A 25,478-nucleotide genomic window follows, 5' to 3' on the forward strand; every position below is an offset into this window, starting at 1 on the left:
TGGATCACCGCCTTGCAAGAATACAACCTGGAGATCAAGCCGGCACACATCGTAAGAGGCCAAGGCTTCTGCAAGATGTTAGTTGGAGCATCGCAAATCCCCGAAAAAACATCTGAAGAGGTACACGCGTATGAGGTAAGCCTAAACGACGCACAATCATTATATGCTGACACCATTTATTTCCTGAAAAACGGGCATGCTCCATTTCACCTGGATCACATCAAGAAGAGAGCCCTGAGATTAAAAGCTAAACAATACCAGCTCGTAAATGATGTCCTATTTAAAAGGAATTATGATTCTGTGCTTCTTAGATGTCTTGAGAAAACTAAAGCCGAAAAGGTTTTGCAGGAACTCCACGATGGACCAGCAGGTGGACACTATGTTGGAGAAGCCACCGCACACAAAATCTTACGTGCAGGATACTACTGGCCCACGCTATTCAGAGACTCGTACCATCACGTAAGAAAATGCCAAGTCTGCCAAACTGCTGCAGGAAAACAAAAGAAGTCATCCATGCCACTGTAGCCGGTTAACATCGAACAGCCGTTCAGCCAATGGGGCCTGGACATAATAGGTGAGATCGTTCCTCACTCCTCTAAACAGCATAGGTATATTCTCACGGCAACTAACTATTTTACTAAATGGGTAGAGGCAGTTACTTAATATTTGATAATGCTTCATATTTTTCTGGAAATACCATGACTGAGTTCGCGCTCAAAAGAGGGTTCAAACTGAAGTATTCTGCCAACTACTATCCGCAAGGTAATGGGCTGGCTGAATCAACGAACAAGAACCTAATCAGGATTATCAAAAAGACAGTCGACCAAAACCAAAAGAATTGGCATAAAGCGCTGGTAAACGCCTTATGGGAAGACAGAATTACAAAGAAAGCCTCTATTGGCACTTCTCCCTTTAATTTAGTTTACGGGAGAGAAGCAGTTCTTCCTACTCACTTAGTCATTCCCTCCTTGTCCTTAGTACAATACATTGATGAAGTATCTACTTCTCCCTTACAGCTAAGGCAATTGGAAATAATAAAGCTAGAAGAACAACGAGAACAGGCCAAGAAAACCCATGCTCACCACCAAGCGCTGATAAAATCCTCTTTTGATTCGAACATAATGACCAGAAAAAACTTTCAGATGGGAGATTTAGTTTTGAAATGGGATAAGGCTCACGAAGAAAAGGGCAAACATACGAAATTCCAGAAGCTATGGCTTGGTCCTTTTCAGATCGTAGAGGTCATAGGCCCGTCGACTTTTGTGTTGCAAGACTTGACAGGTAGGAGAGATTCTCTGCCTGTGAATGGACAAATCCTCAAAATGTATTTTCCATAGAAGGTCATCCTTCTATTTTTGTAGGATAATTTTAGTTTTACTTCTTTTTTTTTTTTTTTAGTTTTTATTTCTTATAAATAAGGCTGGTTGTGAATGATCATAAATTATATTCATGAAGAAACATACCATTTCTCTATCAGATTTTGATTTCACTTGTATAAATAGTAAAACTTTTCGAAAAAAATCTGACTTTTATTATTGACAGATAGAGTTAACTTTAGCCTGAATATGATGTTAGTTTCAACTTCACAAAGAAATCTGGGATGAAAGTAACTTTTGGCAAAAAATTGTTTTATGCCAACGCAATGAAAAGTATCATCAATAGCAAAATAATTATTCTTTGCAAAACTGTTGTTCTTAAACTCTATTATTGTCGTCCAGAGCTTTCTTAAGGAAAAACAATGACTTCCTCCCTGTTAAGGAAATCGCAGCATCCAGAGAAACAATCCAAGAAAACACTATATCTCAAAGAATGAGAGGTCTCATCACGAGCCGGCTTATCATGATCACAGATATTATAACTTGCTGACTTTGCCACTACTCTCTACCAAAACAGGGCAACGACTCAAGATTGTTGCAATCAAAAGACAAGGGGTCTCATCACGAGCCAGTTTGTTCAGCAAAAGTGTAAATCAAGTGAATGACTGTGTCATAATTTGGCCACCAAACAAAGACACTGTTCTTTAGAGAATAAAAAATCAAAAAAGAAAGAAAAAGTGTCAAAAGGATTTTTCTCTGGTATGTTGTAAATAACCTTAAACAGGAAAAAGGATCATTGTTGGATAACATGGTAACCCTGTCGAGGCTATGGACGCTTGCGGGCAGCAGACGCTCTACCTACGACAAATGAGCATATTTTACAAAGCCAGTAAGCAGAGAAGACCTTATTTTGTCTTTGAAAAGCACTAAGTAATGTCTAGGTGTGAATACAAGAAATAACCCAGAGGGAGTAAACAATCAGAATGAAATAAAAGTTGTGACGAAACATCATTGACGGGATAAGGGGTAATACTCTATCTGTCCATAACAAAATTTAGGCATAAGAAAATTTTTATGTTTTGGAAGTGAAAATGCAATAGAACAAGCAGAGATAACCGGTTCTTCACAGTGAATCGCCATTGTTGTGGTCACCAACAACCGCCCCTCTTTGCTCGATATTAGCAATAACATCGAGCAAAGGAGGGGACCCTCAAAGAAAAATCCCAAAAATATTTTTTAAATTTTTGTATTTTTCTCCCTAAGGCTTAAATCGCATCGCAAGGGAAGGCTGAAGCATTACCCAAGCACGGAAAACAAAACTGCGAAAGAGCGATGCGAAATTCATCGCATCGCATGCATCCCAAGTGCTCTCTAAAAAGAAGACCTTCAAGAAATGCCGATCGCCGATATGCGACATCGCACATCGCAAACGTCGCACTAGGCGGCATAAACCATTGAATAAAATCTGCGATCAGCGATCTGCGATGACAGCGATCTGCGATTTGCGATATCCGCGATCTACGATATGAAAAGACTCATCGCACGAATTCTCCGACATACCCGATAGACCCAAGATTAAGCGCGCACCTTAAAGGAAATTAATGATTGCATGCTTGAGTATCAAGGAATGATTGCATCGCATTTTTCGAAGATTCAAGTCATGATGAATGTCAGGATTATGCATTCATTAGAGTTTAATGCTTTCATGTCAATCTTTTCATTTCCCTTCTTCTTTGCGTAGACTGCAAGACACGCAACTAATATAAATCTATATGCAGGAAATATCTAAAGGAAAAGGGAAAGCGCTAATCAGACAACAGAGAGAAGATGCCTCCACAAATGGATGCCGCATGCAGCAGGACCGCGGATTCCAGACTATAAGCCAACCGGCACTGATGAAATTAGACTATCCAGGACTCAGAGTCAAAGGAGCACAAAAGCAGCGTGTTCACAAAAGATCCTGAAGCTCAGACTTGGTAAAGCAGAGAAAGAAGCGCATGAGAAGGAAGACGCTCCAGAAAATCTTGGAGCAAAGAGTGGAAACAATTCTCGAAACAGGGGATTGTCCATACAGCGCGACTCCTAACCCACTCAGTCATTTGCACGATCGGAAACCGGAATAGCAACAGAAAAATCAGTTCGAGAAGAACCTGGGTTGCGCTAAGTATACATGCGGCAAATACACCCAGCTAGAGAAAGGTTTTCGAAAATATCTTCTGGTCTGTCAGAAGGAAGTGCCAGCTCTTGTTATTTCCACTTTTATCTCCCGAGCGAAAGAAGAAGGCGGCTAGCCGACTGTTCCCATGAAAACGTTGCGTTGTTGACAGCACTAAAGAGAATATACAGAAACGGTTAGAAATTAGATTTAAAGTTTTAGAAATAAATTTTCTTTTAGTAAAGGGCGGTCATTTGAAGCCGATTCCCTAATTTTGTGTAATTAAGATTAATTAGTTAGTAGTATTTAACCCTTCTCATGGCATTTGGAGAAGGGTCCGGAAATCTGTCAAAAAACTTGTCCTCAGAACATGCACTTCTGCACCCTCAGAGGAGGTTTTTGATGAATGGATAGATCGAGATTTATTTATGTTTGCATTTTAATGTCTGTTAGTGATGTTGCACTTCTGTACTCTTAGTAGATATTAGAACAAGTACGAATAAATCATTATTGCTTGAAGTTTATTAGTGAAATCAGTCATAAATGGTACTTTTATCTCTTGACTAAATTTTGCTAGTATCCCTAAAGTAATACACAGCTGAGTTCTTTATATGTTACTGTATGAATGTCTGTATTACCATTTGGCACTTCTGTACAGTGGGGTCATTTATTTATGCTTGACATATAGAAAACTGATTACGCGATATGTTGTTCACAGCTACTCTGCCTAACTTCTTATGCAGAATGGTTTATCTTTATCGATTTATATTCTGATAACAGTTGAATGATCTTTATTACCAGCTTTTGTTTGAAATATTTCTAGATCGCGTAACAAAAGAAAACACCCCGGGTTAGCGTAGACTAGATGTATTGTTTCTCTTCATTAGATTACATTAGCATAGAGTTAGTTTAGCAGTTAGAATTAAGACTAGTTTAGAGAAACCTTTAGATTAATACCATCAAACTCTACACACACACGCACACCCTTCACATTGGGAAACTGGTCCCATTACCCCCAGTCGGACCCGCTACTCCAAATGGGCAAGGAGCCGCCAACCAGGTTCCGGACCGGGTGGGTATCCCCCTTGTTGTCGACCCGACTTCGGGGCCCTCAACAGGACACCGTTGATAAAGACTGCGAAATTTATATCCACCACACATGCCATGATCCACCGAGTACACCTGACGTCAAGACCAATCCTAGCCAAAAGACATCTTATGAAACCCCAGCTCACACAATCGTATGCTTTTTTTAGGTCGATCTTCAGGAGGGCCGCTTGAGTATTTCTGCTATGCATTGAGTGTAAGCATTCTTGGGTGAGGGCCACCGCATCTGAGATATTTCTGTCTTTAAGAAACCCATGTTGTTCTGTGGACAGATGAAGAGATAGGGTGTTCCTGATGCGGATGACAATAGTCTTATATATGATCTTGTATAAGACGTTGCATAGTGAGATGGGCCGATAGTCAGAGAACGTTGAAGAAATCTTCTTCTTTGGAATGAGGGAAATATAAGTAGAGGAGATCTTTTGACTGATGATGCCCTGTGTTCTTGACTCCTCAACCAACTTGAGGATGTCTTCCTTGAATAAGTCATAGAAATGAATGAAGAAATCGATGGCCCATCCATTCGGCCTAGGGCACTTGTCTTTCTGGAAAGTTTTCATTGTAGCCAATAACTCTTCTTCCGAAACAGCAACAAAGAGAGCATTATTTAGACCTTCGTCAAACATGGTGGGGTATGGGTCTATTCCCCATAATATATCCTCAAAGTCGCAGGCAGTATCCTCGCTATATGCCTTCTTGAAAAATTTCAAAGCCTCTTTAGAAATAGCATCCTATGTGGAGAGAGAATTCCCATGCTCGTCCTTGATCTCCCAAATAGCATTAGTCTCCCTTCTCTTATTTGCATACCTATGAAAGAACTTGGTGTTTTGGTCACAGTTTTTGAGCCATAACGCGCGGCTTTTGAGCCTCCACGACACTTCTTCTTCTTTTAGAATCTTCTGTTTTTTTTTTTTCCAACACCCAAATCCGATTCCTGATGTAAGACATCAAGCAAGGATTTTTAAGAAGTAGAGATAATCATTCTAATCAATGCATATGTTTTTTAGCTCCTTTCTATTGGAGGCAGCCCTTTTTTTTTCCATTTTTTAACCTCCAATCGAAGGGATTGCAAGCGATCTATAAAATGTCACGGAGAGTCCTTAACCAGCTTGGGAGATTGCATCGAAGTATCCTTTATAAATTTATTGAACTCTTCATTGGCCAACCACGTACGATTAAACTTGAAGGGATATCCGAATCTGCAACCATAATTTTTCCACTAAAAGGTAATGGGCCAATGATTGGATATGAACGACGGGATGATGTTCATAGATGGAGGTCCATATTTTCCTATCAGTCGCTCATGGAAAATAAATTTGTCTATCCTCTTCGCCAGGTAGGAGCTGTTTGATCAACTGTTGTCCCAGGTAGGTCCTTGTTCAGTAGGCAGGACATCAATGAAGTCATTTTGAAAAATAGATTCCCTGATGAACCTTCTTATCAGATCATGTTTCCTGCCATTGCCCTAGATTTCATCATTACAAAAAGTGTAGTTAAAATCTCCGCCAGTAATCAAAGATTCTATATCAAGGAGTTCAGATGAAATCAAATGATTCCAGAAAGGAAATCGACTTTTATATGGAGCATATATATTTAAAATGTGGAAGGGGTCTGTGGAACCCCGGAAATGAGCCAGAACAAGGATTCCTGCAAAGCACTAGAAAGCAGCAACAGTGATCCACTTTGGATCCCACAAGACAGTAAGTCCCCCGGACATGCCTTCAACATTAGAAGCGACCATATGCCATGCCGGCATCATTCGCCTGAAATATGACATGGTCTGAGAGCTATCGTGCATGGTTTCCTGAATGAGAAGCATTTTAGATTTCGAAGAGAGAAAAAGATGTTTGAGGGCTAGAAATTTGTGCTCAGCACCAAGGCCCCAAATATTCATGGACAAGATGTCAATCATTTGGGACCCTCATGAGGCCTACAAGCTCTAAGAGGCCTATTTTGAGAAGAAAAAAATGTCATCAGCAACTTCAATCATAGGAATGTCAATTAATGAAGGATCTTGGCTTGACGAATCCCATCTTCCCCTCCTTCCCCGAAAATGCCTACTGCAGCGATTCTCTTTTCGGCGGATGGTAATGTTCCCCGAAGATAAAGGGATAATGTGGGGCGAGGGGGAATGGGAAGGGTGGTGAATAGTAAGAGGCTGGAGATTTAGCGATGCTCTTTGGAGGAGGAGGTCGATCTCTTGGTCAAGAAAATTTTGAGGGGAGGATCGGGGTGAAGGTGGAGGAGAAACAGGGATTATAGGCGCCTTTCCTTTGCAGTCAATAAACAGTCCCTGAGATGGGATAATGGGAGAGGGAGCGTTAAAGGGAGGAAGAGGTCTAATCTCATAAAATCGCCCTGGAGGGGGGAGGGACGAGGATTCCGGGATGGGAAGAGGGTGGGAGGGGGGCGATTGGGGAGATGAAGAAATGTATAAGATGGGGGCAGCCGCAGGGTTGATACTGGGGGGTTTAGATGATGTGGGAGGAAGGGGAATTTCGAGGTCCAGGTCCAGTTCGAGAGGCGGCATAATATTGGAAAAGCTCGTATCTTTACCCGGTGGGTCGTTTAGGGGCAGAGAAGGGGTCTTAGAAACAGTCGAAGATCTCTGACGATCAGCAGACAAAATTGAAAACTGGCTGGGAGGGCCCATAGAGAGAGAACGAGAATGTGGGAGGCTAGCAGATCGTTCAAAGGCCTGGCCCATCTGGGGAGGAGAAGCGGCATCGAAACTGAAAGGAGCCCAAAATATTTCCTGAGGGAAGGGCCAATCAAAGGCCGAAGAATCTCTGTCATGAGACGAGGAGGAGATTTTAACAGCCTTCTTCTTCAGTTTTCTGCTCATCCGACGAGGACAATTTGAGGAAAGGTGTCCGGTATTATGACAAATGGAACACCTGAAAGGCACGCCCCAGTAGTCTAGACGCTGCTGAATTTTTGATAGCTCCCAAGAAAGATCAATAGTTTCACGAAAACCGCCCATGAATTCTTTTTCAATAAGAATCTAGGCCACACGCTTGTCTTTGGCTCCAATACAGCAAGGGTCAACATAAATGAAGTGCCCGATAGCATTCCCAATCTTTTCCATAGATTCCTTGGTCCACAATTCCAGAGGCAAGCCAGGCAATTTAAGCTAGATGTAATTATTCTGGGGCGTGCAATGGAGTGGATTAAAACCGATAAACCATCTGCGTAGAGCTAAAAAACTCCTCTCTTTCACCCAGGGTCTCGAAAAGATGAATTCTAGGTGACGAATCCAGAGAAAGTGAAAACTATACCAATTTTTCATGAGGCGAACAATGGTAGGGGAGTAACCAAGAAGTGGAGTCCACTTGGCTGTAATCCATGAACGAATTTGTGAATCCTCCATAGACGAGAAGAACCATCTCCCAACAAGTGCCCGGTTCTGTAGACTAACAATTATGTCATTTAAAAGTGGACCATCCAAGTTTAAGGCCGATGGAGGAGGGGAGGTCTTTACAGGCCGATGATGATGATGAGGCTGCTTAATAGGCAAGTCTTCTTCTCCTAGAGGAAAATGAGAAAGAGATGGGAGAATGATGTCAGCCTCCAGCGATTCTTTCCAGTCGAACCGAGGAGCTGATCTGGCGCGAGATATTTCAGCCTCCATAGTAGCACGTACCATGGCTGACTCAGCAGATTGGTCAGTGGGAAACTCCATGAAGGGATAGGAACAGACTCCAAAAGGTCAATGCGAGAATCCCAAAAGGATATGCAGATAGAAGAAAGATCTTATGGCATAATGGGATGGGACGAATTACGTGAGAAAACCCGCAGCTTCAGTACGATGGAGAAATCCAGAAATGTTAAAAAACACTAAATAGAGGCCATATATAGGATGTGAGTAAAAGCAGGAAAGAAGTTTTGAATGCTCATTCACCAGGATCATCACTTCAGTCAGAGAACTGGATACGAGAGATCGTCCCTCGAGGAAAGATAATTTACGGATGGGCCACGGAGATCAAACAAGGGAGAACAATGGCTGCGGAATTAATGGAGGATGTAAATGAGCCAATGGTCCGAAAACCAAGGCCAAACAAATCGCCCGGAAAATTCAAAAAATTTGAATTCTGTCATCGGAAAAACCAGAGAGCTATCGAAGCTCAGAAGGATATACCAGGGCAAACCACACATCAACAAAATACTTCAAAAATACACCAGCATGGTCCAATTTTGAAGTGGAAATCAGAACACGGTTTGGATATGACAACATAATTCGCAAATTTGAATTTGGATATCCCAGACCAGCAGGTAGATGCAAACCAATACATGAGAGATCTAGGATGGTAGAAGGATGAGTCTAAAACAGAATTGAGCATATCGTGGAAGTAACCAGAAACTCCCAGGAAGAGAAAATAGATATCCACTCACTAACCAATAGAGCCTGAATCTCTGAAATGTCATAAACTTACTACTCAAAAGAGCCTATGCCTCAAAATTTATATGCAAGCCAGAGGACAACATTAAAATAGCAAGCTGAAACTAAAAAAAACCAACTGACCTGAGGCGCGAGCGTTCTCCGAGTGTTGAGCAACGAGTACCATGAACCGATCAGGACAATAATAACAAAGATACATACCCAGAAAGGGTATATGTTCATGAAGCAAGAAACTTCCCAATTCTGATTGACAGGTTATAAAAGGAACAACAAAGGCCAGGCTAGGACGGGTATGGGTGGCAAGACTATGAGAGTGCACGGTAGAAGGAGAAAGGCCCAACAATAGAGAGACTACAAACTCCAAAAACCATGGCCAAACAGATGTCTTGAAAGCAAAGATGGGGAAAAATGACATGGAACATCTGGTCCAGATTCTAGACAGCTATATTTAGAGTGTAGTTCATGGATAGGATGGAAAAGCGGTGAATACATACCTGATTGGTCGTCATACTGTGCTCACCACTCGGCGCTCTGTCATTTTCATATTTGTGACTCTTCATTGTAGAATTTCGTGTTTTTGAAAACAAGTTTCCCATTTCAATTTTTTCTTATAAATTTAAATCCTCCTGGTTTTTTGAATTTTTGGGTATTTGGCTTTATCAGCGGTTCATATTTTCTGATTAATAGATATAACACCTTTGGCCATGCTATTCTTAGTTTTTTAACCGTTGTCTTCCAGATCTGAGTGTTTATCGATTTCCATGGTGTGTAATAGCTAAATCATTGAACTGCTTTCCCAGGTGTTTAGTAGGCAAATCATTGAATAACTTTTTGTGCATTCTTTCCAATATTATTTGCTTATTTATTTTATCTTCGTCAAAATTCAATGTTCTTAAAACTTTTCATATTGGTTAATCTTGGTTTTCATATGGTTAGGGTCTTGTGTTCATTAATGTATGACAAATTTAGCTTATAATATAGCAGTATTGTAATCATCGAGGTTTTTTCACTTTTCAAAATTTTAAAGAATAAATAAGTTAGAAATCTATGGTAATTTTCAATTATTTTATTGGGTTATTGGTCACTTTATTAGGGTTTTTTAGATGTTGAATATTTTCTTAATTTTCTTTTTTTTGTTTTTCAATGTAAAGTTGTTTATGCTTATTTGTCTTTTTTTAAATCTCTAAATTTATAAGATGTATGTTCAAGGCTCTTTTCTATGGTTCCATGTAAAAATAAGACAAAGTTTATAGGACATTGATTATGTTGGATCAATTGATTATAAATATTTCTCATTTTGCAGGAATGATCAGTTTAAAGCCGTTGACATACTTTACAATGATCTTAAACAATTCCAGGATTACAATCCACAACTTTATAAAGATATAACACAACTACTTACAGTTGACGATCTCAGGTAGTGATTGTTTTCCTATACTATTTTTACTGCCTCCTTGAATATTCTCGATTATCTGTTTTTTGTAAGATTTAATTTATTATTTGGTTACATGTAGTGAGGTTACAATGTACCATCGGGCTTTGAAGTGGTTAAACATTAAAAAAATTATAGAAGATAACCCTGTCATACGTCCCAAGTTGACGTTTCCTATCGTTCCAACTTCTAGGCTTAAAACTCTCATGAATCAAAGGTTCTACTTCTCTCCCTGATTCATCAATAAGAAATTGTCATTATTGAGTTTAGGACTTACCTAGAATGCATATCTATTGTTACAATTTTAGAAAAAGCCTAGCCTCTTGATGGATGCATTTTTTCCAAGGATTTTTCATATATGTTGTTAATAATTAGTGCAATCAAACTACTACTCGATTCTATAGTCATTTCTTACCACAGGGAGGAATGCATTACCTGGATATTTTATAAATTCTAACAATGACGTCATATTTTCTATTGTTCAGTCTTCATTCACAACATCATGCTTGCAAAAATCCTCTCCCTAATCTTGATATCAAAACATTATATACTGATCATATATGTGAGCCACTGATTGGACTACAAACTACGCTTTCACCAAATAATCCTCCTACGAGGATAATTCAAAATGGGGTGGATTTTCTTTCGATTGCTACACACACTGTAAGTCAAATTTTATTTGTATCTTAAATGTCTATTTTTTTTCTTTTTGCCTGTTGAATATGAATGAAACATTTACTTATCTCAATCTATATCTATTATTGTTTGAATAAACTCTTTATTTGATTGGTTGCAGCCATTTCAACCTGGATTTAACGACACTTCTACTACTCCTACAAGATGGAGTGTGAACCTCGATCGTCACTTACCACATGATGCAGTAGCTACTACTAGTTCTGCCTTTGTACCACCTCTAAATGCGTATTGACTATTTGATAATCTATTAATCCATAAATATTATATAATGATCGATATATTTCCTTATTGAGTAGAAGGTCAAGGTCATTGATATAGTAAGAAGAAGTCTATTGTATTTAATATTTGAACTCTAGTTATGCTCTTGTTGGTTGAAAAGAAAATAAATAATAAACATTGTTTGACCACAAATATTCTATTCTAAATGAATTTCTTTTCTTTTCTGGAAGGGGTTATGCGACTCTCCTAACCAAGTAGTAGTAGAAACAAGCATCAACTTGTTGATTCTGAACATGTTGTGAAGCGTTTCAAAACTAGTCACCATGGTGAGGTGTGTAACACAATTGCTATTAACCTTTATGTTCATGATTGTTTTGGGAGGCTTCTTCATATTATTCCTTAGGTTAATAACCTTTTTATTCAATTCAAATTTCTTCCTATTTGCAGGTCACAAGTGTAGGACCAACTCACTTTTCTAACATCTACTTGGAAATTGATCCTCCTAAAACAATTGTGAGAAGCCTCAGCGAAGGTTCAAATGTAGTAAGCTTGAACTTTCATCCTCGACAACAAACAATTCTACTAGGTAATGTCCAATTTCATTAGTGAGAATTGTGCATTCTATAAAGCTCATCAAATTAATTTGTTAATCTAAAGCAGAAATTATTTCTAAACATGGTCGACTCGGTGATATCTTCAGTGGGAACAGATGGTGGGGACATCGAAATTTGGGAAGTGGGATCATCTAAAAAGTTAAATCACAGGTCATTTAAATATTGGGATGCATCATGTTGCATAATGGAGGGAAAGGTACGAATCTTGTGTTTATTTTTTTAAGTGATTTGCATGAAGGAACATATTTTATGATTTATTTTTCCACAACACATGTTTTCCACTAAAATATGATTCTTAATGACACATAAATTTGGATGACACATTTTCCTTATATTTGATTAGGAGGCCCTTTTGAAAGAATCAACTGTCTGAGTGAACAAATGTATGTGGAGTCCAAGTGGAACATTGGTTGGTATGTAAATTTCCCTTCTATGTGTCAATTATATTTCATGACAATTTTTTTATTTGCTATACAAGCAAAAAATATTAATATTCAAAATAATTTCTTCATAGTGTATGTAGACAAAGCCATTATTTCTTTAGGAATAATGATATGGGATATATTGTTCATTGACATAACCTCACTTGTAGGAGTGGCATTTTCAAAGAATATTGTTCACGTATATTTTTATACTGTCATTGGAGAGCTAAGGCAACAACTGCAGGTCCATATTAAAGCTCAATAATGGATTGCATTGTGTTGCAATTTATTTACGCGATACATGGATATAATGACGATATTAATACAACATTGCAGATTAATGCACATATTGGTGGTGTGAATGACATTGCCTTTTTGCTTGTTTAGAAAGAACTATGTGTTGTAACTTGTGGCGATGATATGACCATTAAGGTAAATTTGGTACATGATTCTTGACTTCATTACATTAATGTATATGTTTCTAATGATTACTCGATGCTATAAAAATTGTCCATTTGACCTTAAGTAATATCATGGATGTTTATAAGCTTGAACATTTGTTGAAAAAACTTATTGTTTATTCTGTAGGTATGGCATACAGAAACAGGTTATAAAAAATACACATTCGAAGGTCACACAACCCCTGTTTATTCTATTTGTGCTAACGATAAAGAAAATATCCAGGTAATTGATTTTTGGAAGTCTTACACTAATTAGAAAATGAATTTCACAAATTGGCATTTATGTAGTACAGATATTATTAGCAACTATTTTTTCCATAAAGATATAATGCTTACACTAATTACAAAATAAATTTCATAAATAGACATTTATATAGTACAAAGATTACTAGTAACTAATTTTTATATATAGATGTAATGCTTGAAATTATTTTTTGTTTAGAAACACATGTAAGACTAAGGAAGACTCAACTAGCAATAGATGAAGTATGTGAATTATTTTGATATTGCTAGCATTAAATGCACTATGAACTATTCTCATATTTCTAATGATCTTCTCTCAATGATCGTAGTACATTTTGTCCAAATCTTTGGATGGCAAGATTAAAGCTTGGTTGTTTGATCAATTGTGATCTCAAATTGACTATGATGCACCTAGGCATGGGCACATTACAATGGCTTATAGTGATGATGGATCACGGTAATTATGTGATATTTTATTTAAATTTATATAGATGAGGATGTTTCATGGGAGAGCAAAGATATCAGCTAACTAAAATTAATTTCCAATGTTTTGTGAAGAGAATTTATAAGGATGTAATTTAATTTGATTTATCATGTTTGGGATTAGACTCTTCTCATGTGATATAAACAAAGATGGAGAATCATATTTACGAGAGTGGAATGAAAGTGATGGATCAATCAAACGGATGTATTCTGGCCTTCAAAGCAAGTCCTTAGAGCCGCTGAAGTTTGTTACAACAAAGAATAGGGTTCTAGCAGTTGGAGATGAATATCAAATTAAGTTTTGGGAGATGGATAATGTCACTGTGCTCTCAGCAACTTCTGTCGAGGGTTGCTTGCCGGTAACAGGATACTTTCGATGGAAATTACTATTAAACCTTTTAAAATTTGGATATGTGATCGAGTTTATCTCAGTTGAAATTAAAAATGTGTATCAAAGTCATGGATGCAACTTAATTTAGTGATCTTTGAACTGCAGGGTCCACATCGAAATGCCATTATTGTAGAAAAGGGAATTAGCCCTGTTCCTATCTCTTCAGAAAAATCAAAGGAAAATTTGCAAGAAATATTGCTGGTGAGCTATTCCACTGGAAGACGTATTATGTTCAAGTCTTCTACAATATTTTTACATTATTTAGTTGAAATTTGAAATCTTTGTTAATCAGTTTTAAGTGAAATGGCTTTGAAGTATTACTTATTTTAACTAAATATATAACTGTAATGTTCAAAACACAATTGTGTCGATAGCAGTCAGACGGTGGATGTAGCACAAAGGCTTCCAGATGAGGGTGTAGACAAGAGGAAGAGCTGCAAACTTTTTGAGGTGAAAGATCCAGCGCAATGTAGGTCTATCATATTGCTGGGTCCAGTGTCAAATGGACAGGCAAGCTCTCCTCTTCTATGTACTAGATTGAATGTTAAATGCTCATAATGGCGTTATCTCACAGAACTGCATGTTAAATATTGCAGTTACAGATTACATATTGCATATTATATATGTTAAATGCTCATAATGGCGTTATCTCACAGAACTGCATGTTAAATATTGCAGTTACAGATTACATATTGCATATTATATATATTACATATAGCAATAACAGATTACATATTGATTTTCTTGGTTGCATATTACAGATTGTTAGATTACATTACACATATTCAGGTTCCTCACTCTTAGCTTTGGACACCAATGCTACGTTTAAGCTATGGAAATGGCAACACAATGATTTGAATCCATCTGGCAAGGTCAGCTTTTACATGGATAATTTGCTCAAAATTCACTTGTAATGATTACTTGTCGTTGTTACCATGCATTTAAGTAGAGTAAACGTTTGTAATTTATTTGACAGGCTACAGCAAATTGTCAACCACAGTTGTGGCAACGTCGTGATGGGTTGCTTATGAAAAATGACACTAGTGACATAGGTCCACAAGCAGTTTTTTCCTGCATAGCTTTGTCAGATAATAATGCATATCTAACCTCTGGTGGTCAAGTGTCTTTGTTCAAGATGAAGACATTTGAGGTGAGGTATTCTTTTTTTTTTTTTTTGCTAAAGCAAGAGTCGTATCTTCGTTATCATTAAATCAGAAAAATATTTACATAGAATACAACCATCCACATGGAAACATGGATCTTAATCAAAAACTACTTTCTAGATAACCAAGGGTCATTAGTAAAGTGTGAAAACTTCGACCCTTACCCACAAAACTGCACCACCCTAAACAGCAAAAAGTACTAAGCCCACAAAATCAACCCATCAAATCCGAAAAGGAGGAGAACACTGTGAATCTCCACCATCAGAACTCCTAACTCCAACCCACGGCAGAGGAGGACCTCTCTAAGCCAAGACTCTTGCCAATTAACAGTTTGGACCCACCAGTAAGCGCGCAGATTCCTGACCGTCGATCCTCCCATCTTGATCCAACGGTAGAGGAGAATATTGTGCCGCCTAGAAGTCCGCCTTTTAACCTTATGGCCCCACTGACAAGCACGATGAATCTTAGCTGTGGATCCACTAGGCTTGATCCAACGGCAAAGGATCATATTGCACCGAGCAAAAGTACTGCTGGTTAACGTGCAATAAGGGCAGAAAACAAAACCACCCATCGGCCACGTGTAGCCCGAAGAGTGTGATTGATCCCAAATTCTAAAAACCACTTCCCACCCGAGAGGCCCTTGATACACCGGAAACCACTCATCTGGTGGATTTGTGTCCTTAGACAGTGAATCAAGAATATTCTGGTCGCCATTGGATACCTGTTTTCGGCAGCTACCACTTTCTCCTTTGCAACCGAAAGTGAGCCTGAGCGACGTACTACCTCTTCCCTCCAACCAACTACTCTGGTAGCAGAATCCTTTGAGCAACGTAAGAAAAAACGAGAAAAGGAGAAACTTACACCTCATAATTAAACCAAATTGTTGGACAGAGTTTCCATAGTTTTGGTGCGGTACACCATCATATCCTCGTCTACTTGTGTGTCGCACTGATCCATGAGACTATCCTGAGGCAACCTGTGCCCACCCATCGCAACCCTGTTCATGGTACACTTCACTCCTTGATTAGCCAGTAAATCAGCAAGTTTGTTGGCCTGCCTTCGCACATGGTTAAAACTAACTGTGCGTAGGCCTCTAAGGTGGATCTGGATCCTTTGAAAGACCTGGATCAATCTCCAGTGTTTCGAAACCTTCTCCGACTCCGAGCCCCAACTAATTTTTTTCACTGTGTTGATAATTAACTCAGAGTCTGCTTCGATAATCACATTCTGCCGGTTATCCTGCACCAGGAGTTCTAAGCACTGCTCCATAGCCATGGATTCTGCCATGTTATTTGTAGCTCTACCTAAATGTCCATGGAAGAAGGAAAGGATATTACCAGTATCATCCCTTAACACCCCTCCAAAGCCTACATTGCCTGGGTTGCCTTTTGAAGCCCCGTCTATGTTATATTTCAGAAAGCCCAAAGGGGGAGGATGCCAGAATTCCTGCTTAGAATCCAAAACCATAACCTTTCTGTTCAGGCCCTGCAACATAAGCCCCTGCATTCCCAACTGTCCCATAATCCTCATGTCAGCCTCTGAAGGTGGATTTTTAGGGGTATTTCGCACTATGGTGCCAACCGTCTCTTTAAGTTGAGTCAAGGTCTGCTTCAAAAGACATCGGAGGGATCTTTTCTCATTTTTGAAAATTCTCTTATTCCTTTCTTTTGAGACATTCCAAATAATGAAGCTAGGCGTAAGAGCCCAAGCTGAGCCAAGAATTTCATTATCTGAATAATTACACCTTCACTTGGTTAGGGTGTTGATGATGCACTCTCTATCCCTATCACTCTTTTGGAAGATGTTGGCAAAAGAATCCCACAAACTAGAGATGAAGATACAATTATTTAGGAGGTGTTCCATGGTTTCTTCATGGGCTTCACAGAGTTGGCATCTGGAAGGCCCTAGAACACCCCTTTTCCTTATGATATCCCAAGTTAGAATTCTCTTATGATAAACAAGCCACATGAAGAGTTTAATCTTCATCTAGCCTTGATGCATCCACAGATTTTGCCATATTTTATCCAGAGCAAGAGAATCCATCTCAAGGAGTTTACGTTTTGCCTTCTTAAGATTAAAGGTACCCTCATTATTGTTGCCCCACCTCAATTGGTTATGCCCCCCTGTCACTAAAATCTTCCTTTGTTCCAGTATCTGCATGAGAGCCTCAGCTTTAGTTTTCAAGGGGTTATCTTCCCTGTAAATCATGTTTCTCCACTTTCTCCATTTACTTGCATTATTGTTTTGGTCCCAAAAATCTTTGACCTGTGATAACCCTATGATGTCTGTCTCTCTCTTGAGATCCACAAATTCCTCTTTTAGTAGTATTGGTTCTTGTTGCCATTTATCTTCCCAAAAGAGTGCAAGATCCCCCTCTTTGGTTTCCCATAAGCTATTCTTTTGAACTAAGCCTCTGTTCTCCTAGGCCTTATTCCATATGTATGACCCCTTTATATTTCCAGACATCCTTATATGATCATTATTATCCCAAGTGCTGGCATATTTTTCTGTCCAGATACTAGCCCACTAGGCCTTTGGTTCTTTGACCCATCTCCACCATAACTTAGCTCCTAAAGCCCTGCTTAGAACCTCTGGATCATCCAAACCCAGACCTCCTTGATTTTTGGGTTTGCAAATATTTTCCCAAGCAACTAAGGCCCATTTCCTTTTTTTCTCCCCCTTACCCCAGAGGAAGTCTCTTTGAATGGTTTTGAATTGTTGTAAGACTCCTTTTGGTGCAGGGAGTGTTGAAAGCATGAAAACTAGGATAGATTGGAGAACAACCTTTCTAAGCACCAACCTACCAGCGAAGTTTAAAGATCTGATGGTCCAATTCCTAATTTTATCCTGCATCTTATTAATCACCGGTTCCCAAATACTCTTATGAAGAGGTTTAGCGGTAAGAGGGACTCCCAAATATTTCGAAGGAAGAGAATCTCTTTGAAAGCCTAGAATTCTGGAGATATTCCTTTGAATAGCAATATCGGTATTAAAGAAAAAGATTTTAGATTTGAAAAGATTAACCTCCATACCTATGGCCAAACCAAAGTCAATTAGAAGTTGTTTGTATGCCAAAGCTTCTTTGACTGTAGGAACTCCCTGCAACATGGTATCATCCACAAATTGTTGATGAGTCAAAGTCTGTCCATTCTCAGAAAGTTGAAGACCCTTGATTTTTCCGTCTGCTTTTGCCTGCTTAATCGATCTACCAAGTCCTTCCATCATGAGTATAAAGAGAAAGGGAGAGAGTGGATCTCCCTGCCTGAGGCCTCTTGAGGGAATAAAAATCTCGGAGGGAGAGCCATTCACCAAAATTGAAAAGCTAGAAGAGGTTACCAAAGCCATGACCCATCTAACCCAATTATGATCAAACCCAAAAGCAATAAGAACCTTCCTGATATAGGTCCAGTTCAACTTATCATAGGCTTTCTCTAGGTCCAGCTGCATGATCATTACAGCCTTCTTGTTTCTAGTCAGTGAATGCACCACCTCCTGTGCTTGAATGATGTTATTGAGAATTTGTCTACCTTCCACATAACCAGATTGCTCCCCAGAAACCAGAGAGGGGAGAAGAGGTTTGAGTCTGTTAGCTACAACCTTGGATATAATCTTGTAAACCACATTGCACAATGCTATGGGTCTAAACTTATCAGGAGTTAGGGCATTATCCTGTTTAGGGATCAGTGAAATGAAGGAGGTGTTGAGTGCCTTCAGAATAGTTCTATTCCTCCTGGAATCTTCTACTACATTCAGAATATCTTGTTTAACAATATTCCAGCAAGCTTTAAATAAATCCACATTAAAACCATCAGGACCCGGTGCTTTACCATTCTGCATTTCCTTGAGGACTTCACTGATTTCCTCTTCAGTTACTAGCCTATTGAGGTTGAAATTATCCTCTCTGGACACTAGTCTTGGTATATGTCTTGTTAGATCCTTAATGAAAGGCTCTCTGTTTGAAATGGTTTCCTTTGCAATCCCACTAAAGTGTTGAACTAATACAGCTTCTATTTCTTCATGGGTGCTGAGTAGTTGCCCTTCCTCATCCTTAATCTAGGAGATTCTATTATGAGCCCGGTTTGCCAAGGTTGACCTGTGGAAAAATCTGGTGTTTCGTTCCCCTTCCTTTTGTTAACACCCAGGTTTTTCCCTTTGACTCTAAGGGAATACGGCCGGGGTAACCACTAACCAATCTTTGGATTACAGCTTCTAGCCAAACTGCAATCAGAGAGGGCTCTCTCTTTATGATTTATCTTTGTTTTTGAATGATCTTAGGCTAGCTATGAGTTCAGTTTTGTTTTAAGGTTTTAGTTGGGTGATAATTTCAGTCCAGGTTCTTATGCAATTTCCAAAATGTTCTAGTCCATTGGGCTATGGAGTCAGTGGTCCTTAGGTCTTTGGTGTGCCGCTTTGATACTGTAGTGATTTTGCAGAGCCAGATTAGTATCTGAGAACAACGTTTATATTTAGTGACTGAGTGGAGTATATCCAGTTAATGCAAGGCAATGAAGAATCTTGCAGTGAACTGTTGAAGAAACACAAAGGGAATACTATCCTAGAAGCAATTAAGAATTTCTAGGCAATATTCATACGTATCGAATCAATATAGACATGAGCAGTTAAGAATTCATGTGCATAGTAATCCTGAAGACAAAACATTCATAGCAGTAAATTTTGAGTGCAAGGTGTAGTAAAACAAATCTTGTACTATTCTTTTCCTTTACTGCTAGCTTAGTGTAACATGATTATGATCTGACAAACATAAGAAAACAGGAACAAAGTTTAGAGAAAAAAACTTGTTATTTCATCAGACAGCACAGGAATTCTGCATCAACACATGGAGCATCCTCCAGACATCAAATATTTCAGGAAATCATTGAGCTCATCCAGCCCTTTGTATTAGATCAATCTGAAAGTGTACAATACAAGTGTTCTCATAGAGAAAATTACCAACCCCTTATGAGTTACTCAGGGGAGTTTATATACAAAATTTACATCAAAAATATCAACGAAATGAGTTAATATCTCATTTATGATATGCTAATCTCCGGAATGCAGTAGCTGAAGGAGTGAATGCAGCCGAAATTCCTTAATGCTTCAGCTGTCAAATAGTCAGAAGATATTTGGTCTTTATGGCTGTTAGAGTCGGTTGGAGATGCGCTGTTCAAAACTTGGCTAGCTGTCATCGTCTTATGTGATGAGTCACTTTTTAGCTGTTTTTAAATGCTAACCCTTTTCCGCTGTTTGTCTTCAAGTGACCTGGAGCTGGCAGTGACCTGTATGACTGAAGTTACCGTGGCAAAATCTGGAGCATTGCCTGCCACCAATCCTCCTTAGGCATTTGATGTCTTCGTATCTTTATTAAGGTCTCATCGGACTCTGTATACCACCAAAAGTTAGGAAGAGTTTCAAACAGATGGTTTGCCTCATTTTCAATGAAGAATAGACCTTCCAGTTTAGTGTACAAGCTCTGTCTTGTTGGTGGCCCTGTTTGCTCAGGAGTGCTGCCAGATGCAGTGATTTGATTTTCAATATAAGTGACCATCCTGTTGGTAAATTGATCTCTGGTGATCAATCTCCCTGTGCTGCTTAATAGGCTGGGCAGTCCCCTTGCTTGCAGCATTCCCATTTTAAGTTTATACTCCTCCACCTCAGCCTATATTTCATAGCATTTTCTCTCCACAGTTTGCACATAATTTCTGAGAGTTAGCACCTTTTTAGTTGTGAGGATGGCCTCCGTTCTGTTGTTGATGCCAATGGCTGCCAGCTCCTCTTTGTCCTGCCTGTTCAAAAAATCTATCAGTCTGTTTGCTTGCTCAGGTCTGTTTCCCAGCACTGTTTTGGCCCTCTGGATTTCTGTCTGTGCTTGGCCAATCAAATCCATTTGCTCATGGATTCTCTTGATGGATTTCCATTGTTTGGTGATAGTTTGGCTAATCTTACCCCATAAAATTCTTTTTAAGTCAGCCATGGCACTTTCCAGATTTAGCTCCTTCTCCAGGGCATTGATTTTGTCCTTTAGGGCCTTTATTTCTCTGGCCTGTTCTGCTACAGTTACTTTTGATTTGTCATACTTGGCATCCAGTTCTGCCAATTTTTCCTTGGCCTTTTTTATCTCATTTGCCTGGAGCTCCATTTCCTTGATGGCATTAGTTAATTCTTCTATGCTTGCACTGGCATCTGGGGCCATTGTTGTTCCTGCTGCTTCTGATGTGGGGGCCACTGCTGCCCCTGTAGTTGTTGAAGTTGTTGGAGGAGCTTGCGATGTGGAGTCTCCCTGTTTGTCTTGTAGTGCTCCTTCTAGCTCTTTCTCCAATTCCCTGATCCTCTGGTCTTGCTGCATTAGGAGTTCTAGTTGGTCCTCAGCCCATTTTTCCTTTTGAAGTTCGGCTGTTTGAGGGTGCTCTGTGGGCTGCAGCTTCAACCTCTTCTTCAGTGCATTCAGGTCATCATCTTTCTTCTTGATGAGGGCCTTCACACCCTTTGGATCACTAGGATCGTGTCCAAGATCAATGATGATGTCCTCCAAAGATTTTATTCTGTTATCTTTGGCCAGTGAGGACATTCTCTCAAAATCCAACTGTGTGTTGGTATTCTTTAGGGACTCTTTCAGCTCATGGGCTATGGTGGCCTTTTCTACCAAGGTGGCATAGACCATTTCTCCAGCTTGCTTGTGGAGTTCTATTTGGTCCATGGGATGGATGTCTTTGCCCAAGACCTCCACCCTTGTTTTCACAAAATCTGCAGCTGATGTAGGCTGAGATTTTGTAGGCTTGAAATGACTAAATATCATTTTTTCTTCCTTAATGTCATATACAAACATTAATCTCTCTTGCTGGGCTGGTGTAGCATCTATAAATTGCTTGTATACTTCACCCCTCAGCAGCTCATTCTGAGCCTTTATTTCTTTGAAAGAAGCCTTGGTGCTCTTGGGCTTCTTGGTCTGCTGGGAAGAAGATGACACCTCCAAACCAAGCTGCAGGCCTTGCTCCTATTGGAATGAGCTGGTACCAGTGTGGTGGCTTGCTTCCCTGTCTTTCCTTGAACTGTCAAGGAATTCCTCAGTGATGTCTTCAACTTCTAGAGAGTCAGCCCTTTGCCTTTTGGCCTCTGGCTGATGGGAGGATCCACTAATAGGAGTGGACTCTTCTCTGTCTCTTTTAGTACCCCTCTCCTCATGTGCTGGGGTCTGCAAAATTGGTGCTATTAGTGGCTCAGTTTGTGGAGGAGGAGTTTGCTCTTGTTGCCGTTCTGTGAGCTCCTCTCTCTGCAGCTCATTTTGCTGTTCAGTTTGCTGCTCAGTTTGCTGCTGAGTTGAAGGGGCAGCCTTCTCTTTTACTGCTTCCTCTTCAGCACCCATTATTCCTTTTCCTTTGTCTAAGCCTGGTGTTGTTGTAGAAGATGCTTGTGTGGCTGGTGCAGTCCTTGAGGTTGAGGTCCCTTCTCCTACTGAATGAGGCCGTTTGAAGGGTACCTGCTGCACAGAGTCTAGGTCAAGAGTCTTTTCTAATTCCTTGACATTCTTTATCATCATTTCCTCTTCAATTAATTTGTCAACTATAGAATCCTGTAGCCATTCCTGCCGGTTGGCATATTTTTCAATATGGGGATAACTGCAATGTTTAATGCCTATTAGCCTGTATTTCATTCTCCTAGTAGAAATGAAGCCTTCAGGGTCATAAGGGACCCACCGAAAACTGTATGACAACTGGTATTTGTCTTTGAGGATCTGGTCAGCCTCTTCCCAACCTTCCTTTTTATTCTTGATGAAAGGGCCCAACTGATGTTTGAACTTGAGGTGGGCTTTCTTTTTGGAGCTGTGGAAGTGGGTAAGGTCAGACTGAATCAGCCGCCTATAATATTCAAGGGCAAATATCCTCATAGGCACATAGTTTGGAAGCCTGAAAGGACAAAGCTCATAGCCATACACTCTGATGACTGTATGATCCTCATATAGGTACTAATCACCTATTTTGGACTTCTTGGAAAGCTGCAAATCTTTCTGTATTTGAGTTGATATTCTGGGAGGAGGAGCCCTCATCAACAAGCAGGAGACAGGGTATACAAACTGGTCAATAAACTCACAATAGGAATAGGGTGACATTTGGACCAGGTGATAAACAGATGTCCAGAAGATGACAGATCTTCTTTCCCCTCTATAATCCAGCTTTTTGATGTAGCATGGAAAAACCTGGGACTGGTAATACATGAAAAGATGATAGATGTAAGAGGAGTATTTGAAGACACCCTGTCTGTCCACTTTGCTCAACTGATCATGAATTTTGTTAGCTATGAACTTAGCAAAGTTAAACTTGCGGGCAGGGGGCTTGCCTGGACTATAAACAGATAACAAAACCAGCATTGTTCCTTCCACATGCTCACTGGTTCTGTACCCCAGCACATAAGAGATCATATCTAGTAGTAGTCTGCCTGTTTCTGTAAAGGAGACATCCATATAGGGAGGTGGCCATGCAGGCTGGCACTCAGGTTTCATGAATGTCCTGGTGACATTCTGAATCTCCTCACTAGTCATTTTGGCAGCAGCATCCAGCAGATAATTCATGGAGAAGGGAAATAGCAGCTCAGTCTGGTCAAAATGGAGCATTTTATTAATGGATTCAGGATTGATGTGAAAGAGGATGCTCCCAGATGGAGACTTAATGGCTCTCTGCTGTACATCATAATTTTCAGCACATAGGCACACAATCTGAGGGAAAACATTGACAGAGGGGAGGCAGTAGTATGGTAGGTTTGACTCCCATATCCCATAGGTGTCCTTTCCATTCAAATAGTCTTCTCTCAACTGTCTGAAGGTCTGCATGAAGTCCCTGTTACCCACAAAGTCTTCAATAAGGGAGTCCCTGTCAACAAGAGGCAAGGCCTCCAGGTCTTTGTTTGGGGCATTTAGAGGAGTAACATTGAGAGCTGTGGGTGCAGGGGCAGCCATTGTATAATCTGATTGTGAATAATGTGATTGCAGTGGTTTGCAAGGCTCCTCAGAGTTCAGTAATAGCCTCAATGTTGTCAATGCTTGAACTTTTCTTCACAGTGAAAGAGGCCGGCTTGTTTCTGCAGGTTTTAGTAAATTCACAAGGGTTGTGAATTGTTAGGAATGCTTTGCAGAGGGTGTGCAGGATCTATTTTGGTTAATTTGCGGCTGGCCTTTACTCGACAAAAGGGAACAATGCTGAGCACCTTGAGGACAATTTTATGGTTTTAGGTGCGTGGGTCGGTTGTTTCAGTGCCGAATTATAATGCAAAGGCAATGTAGGTTACTTTAGTTGACTCTTAGGTAGCAGACAAAGTTGGATTTTAGGATTTTGACAAGTGTTCAATGGTGAATTTAGCAGAGAGATGGCATGCATGGGGCAAAACATGAGATTCACGGTGAATACCTGGATAAAAGCTCGACAAGCCTGCGGGCCGAACCGTGAATTCTTTGTGGTGGTTGATTTGATGAGTTGGCATGGTACAAATTCGAATTTTGCAGCTTGAGGGACAGTCTGGCACGGAAGCAGCAGCAATAGCTCAGTGTATTTTCGCTTGAAAATGACACAAAACGGCTAATTCGGGCCTTAATAACGGCAATTTTGGCAAAAATGGCTTATTGGCGCCCCGAGTACGGAGGTGACACGGATGGTGAGGTGGAGGCCATCGTGGCTGGACATGTCGGCGGGCAGATGCGGTGGCAGGGCTACGTGGAGGGCCACGCGGCGCGGGAGTGGACGGCATGTGTGACGTCATAATGACGTGGGTGATGGCGTGTGGGAGGGGCGGTATCGGGATGGTGGTAAGCGGGTTCCCCGCACCGCCTTTGCTGATGAGTGGTATTGGGAGGGGGGGCTCCGAACAACCCCGGCGTTTGACACGCGTCCAGGGTACGGAGCGGGAAACCACTTTCCCCGGACGCTAAAGGTCGGCAGATCCGGGCCCAAGAATACCCGCCCACCGTTAGATCATGGGTGGCGGAAGATCAACGGCTGGCGGGCCCTCCGACGGATCGTGCAGGTTTGGGGGCCCCGCCGGCCTTAATTAAATATTCAATTAAATATTTACAGCGGAAAACTATAGGAAAGGGGGTTTTCTGTTTTTTCGGGATTTTCTTGGGTTTTTCAAGGGTTTTATAAGGATTTTATAAGGAAAAGAGGTTCAGGAGTGGGTTTAGCAGGGGGAAAAAGGTTTTTAGTGGCGCTTTTGAGCAGAGGGGAGGTGAAGGCTTAGGGGAAAGGTTGTTGCTCCTAACCAGAGGTTAGAGCAGCCCCAAGACAGGGTTGACCACAGCCCCTGGTGGACTGGAGTCTCCCTAAACAACTTATTGGCTATAATGCCAAAGGGGGAATATGTATATAATGCTGGGATTTAGACACCATGGTGTTA

The 25,478-nt window shown here is 40.3% G+C and overlaps 1 pseudogene; it reads left to right on the top strand.

Moving 5' to 3' along the window:
* Positions 1-8,222: 8,222 nt before the first annotated feature.
* The window catches only part of LOC149148301 (protein TOPLESS-RELATED PROTEIN 2-like), a 48,195-nt pseudogene continuing 30,939 nt past the window's right edge, over positions 8,223-25,478 (top strand).

This window comes from Pinus tabuliformis, chromosome 9 (assembly GCF_031772625.1).
Source record: "Pinus tabuliformis cultivar Carrire ecotype Pingquan chromosome 9, CPIR1, whole genome shotgun sequence".
NCBI lineage: Eukaryota > Viridiplantae > Streptophyta > Pinopsida > Pinales > Pinaceae > Pinus > Pinus tabuliformis.